Raw genomic sequence first — 14260 nt, forward strand, 5'->3', positions numbered from 1 at the left:
AAAAAACATCCTGAAAATGGCAAGGAAACTGTGCATGCACTTCAGCCACTCGTACACCACCAAGCACACCTTCCTTGAGCTGCAGCTTCAGAACGGTATCCCACAACATAGTCTTATTTGTGACGTTGCCACACGTTGGAATTCCACCCTCCATATCTTGGACAGACTATACGAACAAAGAAAAGCCATCACCGATTTCTTGATGATCCAAGCAGATAGGAGTACTCCCCTGTGTAACTTCAATGTGAACCAGTGGCAGCTCATACGTGACACCTGCCGTTACTGAGGCCCTTTGAGGAAGCCACATTATTTGTCGCCTGGATTACACCATGAACGACGTAATTCCACTCCTACATTTCCTACAACAAAAGATTGAAACCATGGCTGGTCCCGGCAATGGAGACGTTGCGCCTACATCTCAAGGCTACATGATCCCTGTGGGGGCTGAACTGGAGGAGGAGGATGATGAGGGGCAGAGTGGAACACAGTTTAGGTTGTATGAGATGGCCGGTGTTTCTAGTCTTCGGACAGGAGAGGAGGAGCAGGAGCAGCCAGAGGAGCTGGAGGGTTATGAGGAAGTTGAGACAGAGGACCCAGACACACCGTGGCAGTATGCAGTGGAGATGGAGGCAGGTAGTCCCTCTGAGTCACTGGCGCAAATGGCACGATGCATGCTCAGTTGCTTGCATAGTGACCCCCGAATTGTCAAAATTCGTCAGCGGGATGACTTCTGGATCTCCACCTTATTAGACCCTCGCTACCGTCCCAAAATGGGGGCGTTTTTTACACCCACTGAGAGGGAGGACAAATTGACCTACTACAGAGAGATTCTACGTAGTCAGTTGGCTGATGTCCATCCACTCGCAGGTCTAACTCGGGGGGCCCTCTGCGCTCACCTTCCACTGCCATGGCTGCTGGGGAGTCGAGGGGTGGGAGGAGCAGTACCAGCTCAATCAGCAGCAGCCTGAGTCTACAGTCGCTGATGAGTAGCTTTCTTCACCCGCATAGTGAAGCAACTCATCAGCAGCAGGTAGACATGGAGCAGGACCTGAACCAGCAGGTGGTGGCATACCTTGACATGACCATGCCAACAACCATTGAAGATCCGCTGGACTTCTGGGCAGTCAAACTTGATTTATGGCCACAACTAGCAGAGTTTGCCCTGGAAAAGCTGTCCTGCCCGGCCAGTAGTGTGCCATCAGAGCGGGTGTTTAGTGCGGCCATGGCCATAGTCACCCCAAGGCGAACTCGTCTGTCCACTAAAAATGTGGAGAGACTGACGTTTGTCAAGATGAATCAGGTATGGATCAGCCAGGATTTCCAGCCACCAATGACAGATGGATCTGAATAGATTGACCATGCTCCTACAACAAAATTTTCTCTATTATGGTTGGTTATGAAACCCTCTGGGGCAGACCTGGGCATTGTACGGCCTGTTTGCCACATACAAACCCTCTTGGTTACTGCGAATGACTGCTACAGACTCATTCTGTGTCTTTCACAAACATCTTGCCTCCCTGGTGCCTCTGGCCTTAGGCCTTAAATTTTTGGATGTTTAGCAGTAGCTAAATACATGCTTAATGCAAATGTAAACATTGATCTTTAAATGTAAGGGGTTATGAAACGCTCTTTGGTACTGCGAATGACTGCTCCAGACTCATTCTGTGTCTTTCACCAACTACTTGCCTTCCTGGTGCCTCTGGCCTTGGGCCTTAAATTTTTGGATGTTGAGCAGTAGCTAAATACATGCTTAATGCAAATTTCAACAATGATCGTTAAATTCTCGGCGCTCTGCCAGGGCCTTCTCCTACCCCGCCCGGGCCGATCTGAGGACCTCACTAACCAATCCAATCGGTTGTAGCGACGGGCGGTGTGTACAAAGGACAGGGACTTCATCAACGCGAGCTTATGACCCTCACTTACTGGTAATTCCTCATTTTAAGGGTAAATAATTGCAATCCCAGATCCCTATCACGAACTGGTTTCAGCGTCTAACACGCACCTGTCCTTGAAAGATAGAGACACGCTAATCCGTTCAGTGGAGCGCTAGTGCGGCCCAGGACATCTGAGGCCATAACACACCTGTTATTGCTCGATCTCGCAATTGATCGGGCAAGGTAAGGGGTTATTAAAGCCTCTTGGGTACTGCTGAGGCCTACTCCTGACTGTTCCTGGTGCAATGTATGGGGTAATTAAACACTCTTGGGTAGTTTTATTGTTAAATTTATTGATAATTTTATCAGTAATAAAATTGAAATTTGCAGAATGCTAACCGTTACACAACGGAACACTTGTTACGTGTGATTTTTAAATGAAAATAAAAAAATAAAAATCCGGAGAGGGATTAACTCTGCTTAATCATTTTTGGCGAAAAAAATCCTTTGGTGATCTGATCTTTTGGAGACAGATGCGCTTACACACATATGTAATAATTTTTTTAAAATAATTTCAAACATTGTGTGGTTTATTATTTTTGAGAAGAAAGTCTTTGGGTGGACCACCCTCCTGCATTATAGAGTCTTCTGAACTGTTGGATATGTGCTTGTTCTTACACAAAGGTATACATTTTTTTTTTTTAAATTTATACAATTTTGTTGATTTTGGGGCGGATTGTGAAGCCCTGGTGTGTACTTGTGCATCAGCCAACTCCAGGCTGTTTCCTTCAGGCAATATATGGGTTACTGATGCCGCAGAGGTGGGGCCTGGGTCTGGGAATTTCACATTTTTGGATAGCGGGTGCTACCTATGAGAGATCTTTGTCAAAAACTTCTCATATTGTGTTGTTTTTTTTTTTGGGGGGGTGGGGGGTGATTGTGAAGCCCTGGTGTGTAGTGTACTAGTGCATCAGCCAACTCCACGCTGTGCCATTCAGCCACTAAATGGTATCCTCTTTCTGCCAACATGTCCACGCTGTGTCATTCAGCCACTATATGTTGTCCTCATGCTGCCAACACCTCCATGCTGTGCCAATCAGCCACTATATGGTGTCCTCATGCTGCCAACACCTCCATGCTGTGCCATTCAGTCACTTTATGGTCTCCTGACACTGATGCCACCACCAGGCTTTGTCATTGTGCTGCTGTGCGGCAGTGATTCTAAGAGCGATGCCGGTAATCTGCATGCTATTCTGAATAACAATATTATTTCACTACCCCAGCACACTCCATATGCGTTTTAGGACACAGCAAAGTGTTCTATACCCCTATAGAGGCTGTATGTAGGCTAGAAATAGCCTTATTTAATATCGATTCGCCGCAAACAAATTTGGATGGAAACAAACTTTTTCAGAAAATTCGGCGAATCGGCCGAATCAAATTTTTGAAAAGTTCGCTCATCTCTAGTTTTAATGGTAATTGTCTATTTAAGATGTTATAATAGGTAAGTCCAAATTTAGATGGATATAAGCATATAGCGCTTGTGATTCAGTGTCACCCGAGGAGTCCCGCTAGTCCTGTACTGCAACGGACCTAATTCCACTCACCAGTGTATTAGCAGCTAGTCACGTGCTGCGATGGACCTGATCAACTAGCCGATGAGAATAGCTTATCACTGGGAGAAACCTTCACGGAGGCAGCCGATGTTAGATATCTGTGTCGTCTTTGACATGCCCCGGCAGGCGTAGTCATGCTGAGGCTCCGTCAGGAGCACTGTGAAGCTCGCAGTCTCGTTTATGGCGGGTGACGTCAGAAGCCAAGGCAAGCTCTGACTACAGGTAAATCCTGGATGTTCCAAATAGGTGCCGATGGTGCTGTATTCAAGTAGGTATAATCTAGATGCATTTCAGCATACTTGATATGCTCATATGACCCCTTCCACAGTAGATAAAAGTGTGTCACACTTTTATCTACTGAGGAAGGGGTCATATGAGCATATCAAGTACCCTGAAACGTGTCTAGATTCTATCTATGTTAATACAGCACCATCACAAGTGCTATATGCTTATAACCATCTAAATTTGGACTTACCTATTATAACATCTTAAATGGACATTTACTATTAGAACCATTAGCTACTGGACTTAAAATAACTCAAGAAAGTTCACATCTATAGTGCCGGTATTATATAGCATTCATTGCTGACAATTTACTATATAGCATCCACCACTAGGGCCCAGTGGTAGGAGGTAAATTGGTGCTTTTTATTTTTATTATATTGTGTGTATGTGGTTTTATTTGCCTATTTTATTTTGTCTTGATAATACAATATTTGCATTTTTTATGCAAATTCTGTCTCAAATTTATCATTATGCACCATATTGTAAGGTGAGATCTTTGAGCTGTGGTTAATAATTTACATTAAAACTTATGCCTGTTTGCAGAAGGAATATTTAGCAAATCTGGCAGGTTCCGGAGGCTTTGCCCTCTTTCCACCTACTTTTGACTATGCCCCGCCTACTTGGGGAATATGGTGTAAACTTACAAAAAGTCTTATTTTTTCTGTAAAACAGGGCTTGCACAGTTGAGTTTTTGGTCAAAAATCATAAGCGAACTTAAAGGAAAAAACTTTTTTTTTATATATATATATATATCAACTGGCTCCAGAAAGTTAAACAGATTTGTAAATTACTTCTATTAAAAAATCTTAATCCATTCATAATTTATCAGCTGCTGAAGTTGAGTTGTTCTTTTCTGTCTAAGAGCTCTCTGATGACACCTGTCTTGGGAACTGTCCAGAGTAGAAGCAAATCCCCATAGCAAACCAATTCTGCCCTGTGCAGTTCCCGCGACAAGCAGAGATGTCAGCAGAGAGCACTGTTGCCAGACAGAAAAGAACAACTCAACTTCAGCAGCTGATAAGTATTAGAAGGATTGAGATTTTTTAATAGAAGTAATTTACAAATCTGTTTAACTTTCTGGAGCCAGTTGATATAAAAAAAATTTTTTTTCCTGGAATAACCCTTTAAAGTTAATACATTTCCATGTATCTTAATTTTTATTTGTGACTGTCCTTATTTTAGACTCTGAGCTAGTATGTGATCTGTCCCTTGATGCCTTCTATTCAGGGCATTGTAAGTGATTTATTACAGGTGGACAGTACACTTGGTTCCAGTCCCAGTGCAGCCAATGAAGTCGAGTCGGTCCTGGTCCACTACTTAGACAATTCCCTTGGGATAGACCCAAAGCCAAATTGGTTGGTTAGTACAGTGGGTCTGTAGGGGGTCAGACCCTTGAATGACTAAACTCCATTACACTGTACTTCTATTGAGAAAGTCCCACAGACTGTCATGCATCTTTCAGCCACAAGATGTCACTGTTGTTGTAAGTGAGAATAAGACACAGTTGTTGTTGTTGCTTTAAGAGAAGAGATCTTTCAGGAGAGGAGGAGGAGCAGGAAGTCCCTGGGATTGTGTGGCGTTCGGCTCTCTATGGCTGTGCAGAGCTGAGGAAAGGGTATGTATAAAGTGGCCTTGAAAGGGCATATAGACTGTGTAATCCAGGGACTGAGCAACAGGATCCTGCCAGAGGAGACAGAGCTGAACTGTGATGCTACAGACTGCAGCTGAGAACCAGAGAAAGAGAGGAGTACATCCCAGAACACCTCAAACGAGTTACAGAGCAAGGGACCAGACGGCAGTGACCTCCAAGTGACAGAACAAGATAAGCAACCTGCAAAGAAACCATCATCACAGACACTGATATAAAGCACCTGTGGCCTACAGAACTGTGAATGTACACCGCTGCTGACCTGTGGTAGGGCATAGAGCAGGTTCCCTTAGACAGTACGTTGCAGCAACGTGTCCCGGTTAGCGGGAATCAGATAGGATCAGAGTAGCCTTTATTTCTGCGTGTGCGTTGGCGGGAGCGCCATTTTATGTATCATGTTGCAGTTATCTTTGCCGTAAATCTATGTAAACTGTTATTTCTGTTAACATCATTCTCCGGCCATTATACTCTGTTGGTTAATAAAACCGGTTTCTGCTTCAGCCTCATTGTCTGCTGTACCGTACTTGAATCCTGCACTGCGGTCCCCTACTCCTCTGGCCGCTACAGGTCCACCCTTGAAGGTTGTTACATTGTAGACAGTGGATGCCCAGTACTTCAGAAGCTGCTCTTGTGTATGGTGTGCAGGAAGGTATGCCTTATCTGGGAGGGTTAGGCCCTTTTCACACTAGGGATTTTTCCTTTATTGAAGTTCCGTCGCATGTTCTGTCACGATTTTCGGCAAAAACCTGCCGAAATAAATCGCATTGTAGCCTATGGGATTTTGGAACTGCCCGTTTGCACCCGTATATGCCCGGAATTCATTACGGACGTTATACAGTGACTGGACATCGTGGCGGAAAAATCACTGCATGCATGCTGCAATGCGATTTAGTCTCGGCCGTCAGGGGTTTTGTAACGGCAGGTTCTTGACGAAAATCGTGACAGAACATGCGATGGAACTTCAATAACAGAAAAATCACTAGTGTGAAAAGAGCCTTCGGGTAGCAGGTGGGTGATCAGGGCTGACAGACAGGTGTACACCATTAGATGAATTTAAATAGGCACTGTCATTTTAACAAACTTACATAGATCAATATTACAAGTGGATTTAGGGAACTTTGCAATATCTCTTATTAGATAAAAACACTTCTTTCTCTTGCTATCAAGCTTATTTCTTCTCTCCTTTGAGATCGTATTCCAGTCTGAAAATCATCTCAGCTTTGTCCTGTGTCTACAAGACAAGCAATACAGATCTTTGGAGTGAGCTCTGCCCACCAGCTCTGGGAAACCTGCAAATCTGCAGAGCAGAAATATGCTGAAAAAAGCCTTATACATGTTATATAAGAACATAGGATGCAAACATATGTCTTAGTGTCCTGGTAATTAACACATCAGGACATACATTTACATCCTACACATGAAGCGAGCACAGGAGCATTGCTTGCTTCACCCACGGCAGGTCCTGATATCGGCAGCAAGGAACCTGTCAGTAATGGCGGACATCAGTGATCACGCTGATGTCCGCCATTAACCCCTCAGATGCTGTGATCAGTACTAATCAGGGCATCTGTGGCAATGTAACCATGCTAATGGATGATCATATTGCCTGTGGCAGCACCACAGGGATCCGATCATCCACGATGTCAGACAGAGATCCCCTCACCTGCCTCCACCACTCTCCCAGCATCTTCTTTTCTGGTCTGTCTTCTAGAAGACTAGAGGAGTAAATTGAAGATACTGATCAGTCATATGCTTGTGCATAACACTGAACAGTATTATTGTTGCTCTATGTCTTTGGTATGCTAGAAGACAGACCAGGAAAGGAGGCACCAGGAAAGCAGCGGAGGATGGTGATGGGACCTCTGTCCGCCATCTTGGATGATCGTATCCCTGTGGCTGATCATGGCAACTAAGGGGTTAATGACCGACAACAGCGCTATTGCCGATGTCCGCCATTACTGACTTGTCCCTGGCTGCTGATAGCAGCCGGGACCTGCCATGCATGAAGTGAGAGCAGCTCCTGTGCTCGCCTCATGTACAGGATGTAAAGTATATCCTTGCATGTTAAGTCCCAACGCATCAGGATGTACATTAATAATGTCCATATGGCTTGTACATTTTTCTTCCATCATAGAATTGATTGCAGAAAAATGCATTTTGACAGGTCCTTCTTGAAACCTTGTGGCCTAATGCCTTAGAAAACTGGAATCTGTAATCTCTGCCAAAGGGGATTCAACTCCATACCGAGTAAAGGGTCTGGATATTTATGTCACTGCAATGTTTTAGATTTGTTCTTTTCAATAAATTAGCAAAGATTTATAACATCAGTTTGTCATTAGTGGGTATTAGAATTAATCTAAAGGGCAAATATAACTCTGCTACTTTCGAAAAAACAATCATAAGATGTAAACAAAAAAAAAAAAAGGGGCCTAAACGTGCATGGGGGAACATGATTTCTCAGTAAAATCTAAGATTTTGAAACTTACTCGCTTTGAAGCACATTGGATAATCCAGATTTCCTTTTTTACAAGCAGCTCTCATGTTACTTTTTGGACGAGCTTTATATCCAGATTTACATGAAAATTCTATGTTTTCACCAGGTTTAATCTCAATAGTTTTATCATTTTTCCATTTTAGCTGTATATTATGTTCATACATGTCCTTTTCATTTGTAAAACATGGCTCTGAAACATAAAGTAAACATTTTTACCCTACTATTTTAATTGAAACAAAAAATCCTGGGTGTTATAGTCTGGGGGACGCACCAGTACAAGCACAAGTCTATTACTGTATGGCACTTAAAGGGGTACTCCGGCCCCAAGACATCTTATCCACTATCCAAAGGATAGGAAATAAGATGTCTGATTGCGGGGGTCCCGCCCAGTGGCGGGACCCCAACAATCAGACATCTTATCCCCTACCCTTTGGATAGGGGATAAAATGTCTTGGGGCTGGAGTACCCCTTTTAATGGTTATCCACCATAAGGTGATTTTAGTACTTACCTACCAACCTGTAATGCTAAGAAGGATCCGTGCTTGAATTGGAGCTAAATCGCTGTGCCCTGAGTACCCCATAATGCTGCTGATTTTATGTTGGATAACCAAAACATATGAATAAATTAGGCTTATATGCTAGCCAAAATAACCTTTTTTCCCTGGCTTTTAATAGAATTTACAGAGGGAAGGGAAGTGCCATTGAAATATACACATTTATTGGTATGCATTAAAATCCACCCTATCAAAAAGAAAAAGTTTCCTTAACCAAGTGGAGACCAAAATACAAGAGGATTAATAAACCACATATACTGGTCTCCAAATAGGCCAGGACTAGCACAATGCTATAATATATGATCCTTTCGCATGATATGCCAAATTGACAAGAAAGAAAACCAATCTACGGTCAATTGATTGCTCTGTACACCATATTGCTGTAGCTGTTACCAGCATGAATATAAAAAAAACAAAAAAGTCTCCAATGAACCTTTCTATCCCAGAGTGTAGTTAAACACACCCAGGGACTTCCTCAGGGGAACACCAACAATTAGTATTTAAAGTATATTTGTAACACAAACACAGCAGTATCACAATATGGTGTGCTGAATTACAGAACAAGGTACATTATAGTGACCAGAGTAAGCCCAAATACAGGTATAAGACAAGAATCTGCCCCAGTCCAACATTATCAAGCTAAGCATTCTGGGTGTGGAACAGAGGCCATTAAAATCCACCCCAATCTGGGGTAATGTGCGAATTAACCATAAAGATAAACAAAATCCACATGATACCCCTTTAAACTTGTATGACACATAAAGTTAAAAATGTTTGCAAATTAATTTATTCTGTCTGCCAACTGGGCAAAATGTCTTTAAAGGGGATATTCAGCAATAGAAAAACAGAGCTACTTTCTTTCAAAAACAGCTCCCTGTCTGTCTCTAGGTTGGTTGTGGTTCTGCAGATCAGTTTCATTGAAGTGTATGGAGCTAAGATATAAAACCACACCCAACCTGGTGACAGACGTGGAGCTGTTTTTGAAAGAAATTAGCTGTGTTTTCTTACTCCTGGATAACCCCTTTAAGTGTGTCGTAGAGGAATGTCTTGCAGTCAATGACCTCTAACCAAGTGGTACAATATCCAAAAGTAGTCCTTTAGAGTCTTCATAGGGGAAGCAGTTTTACGCCCTCTTGTAAAATAACCCACCTGTAATCATTTACACATCTGCCTGAAAAATAACTGCATGTAGAATTTTAAAAGAATCCAACATCTTTACAGGGGATGAATAATTACTCTTCAGAAATGTAAATAGCAAGTTAGACCTTTATCAAAATCAGGTAAAAGAGAGTAGTGTATCTCACTATAGCTTAGAACGTGCTCACGGTTACTGTTGTTGCCTAAAACCCCAGTTAGGCCAAGAAACAATTTGAATAATGGTGTATTATTGGAATTAAACATACAAAGGAAAAGATTGTAGAGTCAGCTCACTCTTCCATAGTTGACCTAAAAACACAGGGTCCAAGAGTGTGCAAAAACATATGTGTCCCCATAAAAGCCAAATGAAACGCCAACGCGTTTTGGTTTATTAATAAACCTTAATCATAGCGAATTAATAAGGCTTATTAATAAACTGAAACACGTCGGCATTTCATTTGGCTTTTATGAGGACACTTATATGTTTTTGCACACTCTTAATGGGATGAAAAAAAATGTACTATTTTTATTAAAGCTGGGAATCAGACTTTTTTCCGAAATAATTGGAATTATACAGAAAACCAGTCCTCAAAGGTACTTAGTGGAAAGAAAGTGATATGTCCAAATAGCATTAAAACTATTTATTATAGATAAATGCAGAAATGTATGTAGTCGAGGTCTAACGCAGGGCCCTTGCGCAGACTTAACGGCAACAATAATAAAATAAACAAATGAATAAATTAAACAACACAAATAGTTGGTAGAAAAATAGATACTTCACCCACAAATGAGAATGTCTGTATGTTCCATAAATATCAGATGGCCATGTAGCAGATGGTTTAAACAGAGATCCGCAATTTAGTAAAAGCAGTGAGTGATAAAGTGCATGGAATTGCTATAGCAGTATAAGGGTACGTTCACACTACGGAATTCCACGGGCGGAATTATGCGAGTGGAATACCGCTGTGTGAACTTAACATTAGTGTGAATGGGTCTCCGCGAGACCCGTTCACACTAGTATTGGGCGCGAATATTCGCATTTCGAATTTTTATCGTGAACATCGCGAATATTGCGAATATATCCGCTATATATAAAAAATTGCGACTATTTGTTTTTTTCCATATATGCACATATGTGAATATTTGCATATTCCTTCTTTTCACTTGTGGGCCAATTAGAATGATGCAAATACACTTGTCAGAGGTTATCAACAACATCCCTAGCAACCAATAATAAAGTTGCCCACCCCCTCACTGTTTTCTTCCTCGAATCCGCGAATATGCGAATATAACGAATCCGTGAAATCCGGGAACATAGGACGAATATTCATCTATATATTCGCGAAATATCGTGGATTCGAATATGTGCAATGCCGCTCATCACTAGTTCACACTGCGGAATTTCTGAAACTGTTCTGAAGCTGTTTCTGAAACTGTTCCGCGCAAAGAAAGAACATGTTCATACTTTGCACGGATTCCGCAAGCACTGCATAGCCGTCAATGGTGACGGCTCAGTGCCCTGCGGCCCCAGCGCCGAAGAATTTTCGTCGGCCGCCTCCAGACAGAATCTCTCCACTCACCGGGTCCACGTTCTGTTAGGGCTTAAAGGGATACACCGCTGCTCAACATTTGGAACAACAAACTGTTTCGAACACGGGAGCCGGGAGCTTGTAACGTCATAGCCCCACCCCTTCATGATGTCACGCGCCGCCCCCTCAATGCAAGTCTATGGGAGGGGGCCTGACGCCCCCTCCCATAGACTTGCATTGAGGGGGCGGGGCATGACATCATGAAGGGGCGGGGCTATGATGTCACGAGCTCCCGGCGCCGGCTCCAGCATTCATAATAGTTTATCCAAACGCTGAGCAGTGGAGTACCCCATTAATCAACTAGATAAGGAAAGGAGGGATAATGTCTTACTATGCTCAGTTGAATGGTAGCACCATGTTGCTTCGGAAAGACTTGAGTCAAAGCAGCATCCTTTGTTGTAACATTCTCTGGCGCTAATTCCAAATTCACCGCATGCTTTTCTGTTTAGGGGACTCACAGCGCACTGGACATTGTCTACAACACAATGATTTTTCTGTCATTAATACTGATGTATGATTACTGGATCTATGTCCGCAGTGTTATACCACTTACCTTGTGTCCTAGAATAGAAGCACGAGATCACTCCAGGAGTACTGGAGTCAAAGCAGCAGTCTCTCTTTTTGCATTCTTCAGAGCTTATTCCTTTATCTCCACATTCCCGTCTTAGGTGAGGAGATCCCCCACACTCTCATTTTCTGTTAGCATTAAAAAGAAAACATTTTTTCAATTATTTTTAACGTACCATAAGGTGGCCTTATACAGTCGTATGCAAAAGTTTAGACACCCCCTGACTATTTCCATGATTTTCATTTATAAATAATTGGGTGTTTGGATCAGCAATTTGAATCTCCAGATATATAAACACACATTTGGACAAGTCAGCTTCATTTTGGAAGAAGGTGCTATTGACTGATGTAACAAAGTTGGAGTTATTTGGTCATAACATGGGGCGTTATACATGAAGTTAAAAGAACACACATACAGAAACAAACACTTGCTACCCCCAGTAAAATTTGGTGTAGGTTCCCTCATGCTGTGGGGCTGTGTGGCCAGTGCCGATACTGGGAGTCTTTTGGAGGGTCGCATGGATTATATTCAATATCAGCAGATAATGTAGAGGAATCAGTCACACAGTTAAAATTACGCAGCGCTGGATATTTCAACAAGACAAAAACTCAAAACACTGCTTAGAATCTACTCTGACATTTATGCAGAGGAACAAGTCCAATGTTCTGGAATAGTCATCCCAATTCCCAGACCTGAATATAATAAAAAATCTGTGGTGTGACTTGAAGCAGGCTGTACATATATATATAATATATATATTGTAAGGATTCCTCCTTGGGGATTAGCTCCGGGATCGTCCTGGACACTGCCACGGGACACGTTTCCACTCAATAAACTCGCAGACAACGGTTATTCATGCAAGCCTGGCACCTCGCCAGCTTTATTTAGACAGGTTGCAGGTAAAACAAAACATAACTCAGGAACAAACCAAAGTCCTAGACCGTCTGGTCACTGACTACACATATCAGCATGCCCTGACTACTATCTGGTGAGCTACCCTCAGCCAGCATAAAACATGTGCCCCTGCAACCTGTTACTCACAGTTCACACCACTTCTTCACTTCTTGGACCGCTCACAGTTCGCTGTGTGTTTCCTCAACAGGGTCCGTGTGTCTCCCCCTACAGCGACATGCTGTTACCCAGCAGTTTCTTTTCCTTTTAAACACACTTTCCCTTCCTGATACCTCATTAATCAGGCCACAGGTGGAGCATTCAGCAGAGTTAGCAAGGGAAATACACCCTTTGGTTGCCACACTGCCACATATCCCCCCCCCTCTGCTCAGACCACCGGGAAGGAGCACTTGTATTCAAAAGGCAGAGTCCAACTGCCTTTCCTTTTCCTTGAACAACTACGTCCAACAGGTTTTGAGGCACTTGGCTACCTTCATCAGTAGATTTTATCTGCACCACTTCAATGGTGCACCCTTCTTTCATTCGCACTTTCATCAGCCACCAAGTACAAGACTTTTGGTCATCTTTGACAAATTCCTTGTAAAAAGCTCCCTTCATGTCACACCTTTCCAACACCAGGTTCTTCATCTTGGTCTGTGCAGTGCTCTGGACACTAGGTGCGGACAAAGCAGATGCTCCAGGCCATTGTCTTCTTCTGTCACTGGTATGACCATCACCCGAACTTTGCTGGTGGCCAACCGAGCCTGTATCACCCATTTGCAGGACTTCTAAGACATCCTCCACAATTACAGGAGGCTTCCCTTTAATGCACCTGTCCATCTTCTCCTTGAGAGGGACTCTTCTCCAAATTCTACTTCTGCGGACTTTCTTCCAGTATCTCTCAGGGTTTCTACCACGACCCAGTCTTCTATCACAGTGACCTCTTTTTAAGGACTCCGCTTTCTTATTAGCCCTTTCTTTAGGGACACCGACCTTCACAGGCTCATTTTTAGGCTGAGAACTCTTGGCTCCTTTAGCCAGTTTTTCATCTGCACCTTCAGATGTGTCACTGACTTTACTTGCAGCTTCTGCAGTTATCTCTGGTTTAACTTCTACCTCAGAGAACTTCTCTGCCTCAGAATTTTCACCATGCAATGTCAATATCTCTGCAGCTTCAGAGGACTTCCCATATGGTTTCACCTCAGTCTCAGCTTCAGAGGACCTTTCATATGGCTTCTTCTCATGGTCTTCAGACTCTACTGTTTCTTGCGTCCATTGTTCAGACTCCACCTTTTTTAGAGAAAGCATACCTGTCTCTAGTAGCTTTTGCCCCACAAGCAGTTTTTCTTCTTTTACACGGAAGGCTGTGGCTTTGGCCTCAGTTTCCATCTGAGACACTTTTAACCTCTCGTTAGCCAGTTCTACTATAGCTTGGTCACGACTTTCTTTTAGGACCTTCATGTCCCCTTCCAGCTTTAAACATTTCTGCTGCTCACTCTTGAGCTTAGCAGAGTTCTTCTTCTCACTTTCCAGCAATTCTGTAGAGTTTTTGACAGTATCCTCCAGGGACAGCAGTTGTTCTCTCATCTGCTCACTGTCTTTAT

The 14260-nt window shown here is 43.0% G+C and overlaps 1 protein-coding gene across 1 annotated transcript in view; it reads right to left on the reverse strand.

Annotated features, from left to right (window-relative positions):
* Positions 1-11891, reverse strand: part of LOC130275484 (complement factor H-like) — a 162024-nt gene extending 150133 nt beyond the window's left edge. The window contains exons 1-3 of the mRNA XM_056523521.1: positions 11751-11891; positions 11529-11672; positions 7910-8107 (exon numbers count right to left, since the gene is read on the reverse strand). The gene's annotated coding sequence lies outside the window, so the exon portion shown is untranslated. The remainder of the gene's footprint in view (positions 1-7909; positions 8108-11528; positions 11673-11750) is intronic.
* Positions 11892-14260: the final 2369 nt, after the last annotated feature.

The sequence above is a fragment of the Hyla sarda genome, chromosome 6 (assembly GCF_029499605.1).
Source record: "Hyla sarda isolate aHylSar1 chromosome 6, aHylSar1.hap1, whole genome shotgun sequence".
In the NCBI taxonomy this organism is placed as follows: domain Eukaryota; kingdom Metazoa; phylum Chordata; class Amphibia; order Anura; family Hylidae; genus Hyla; species Hyla sarda.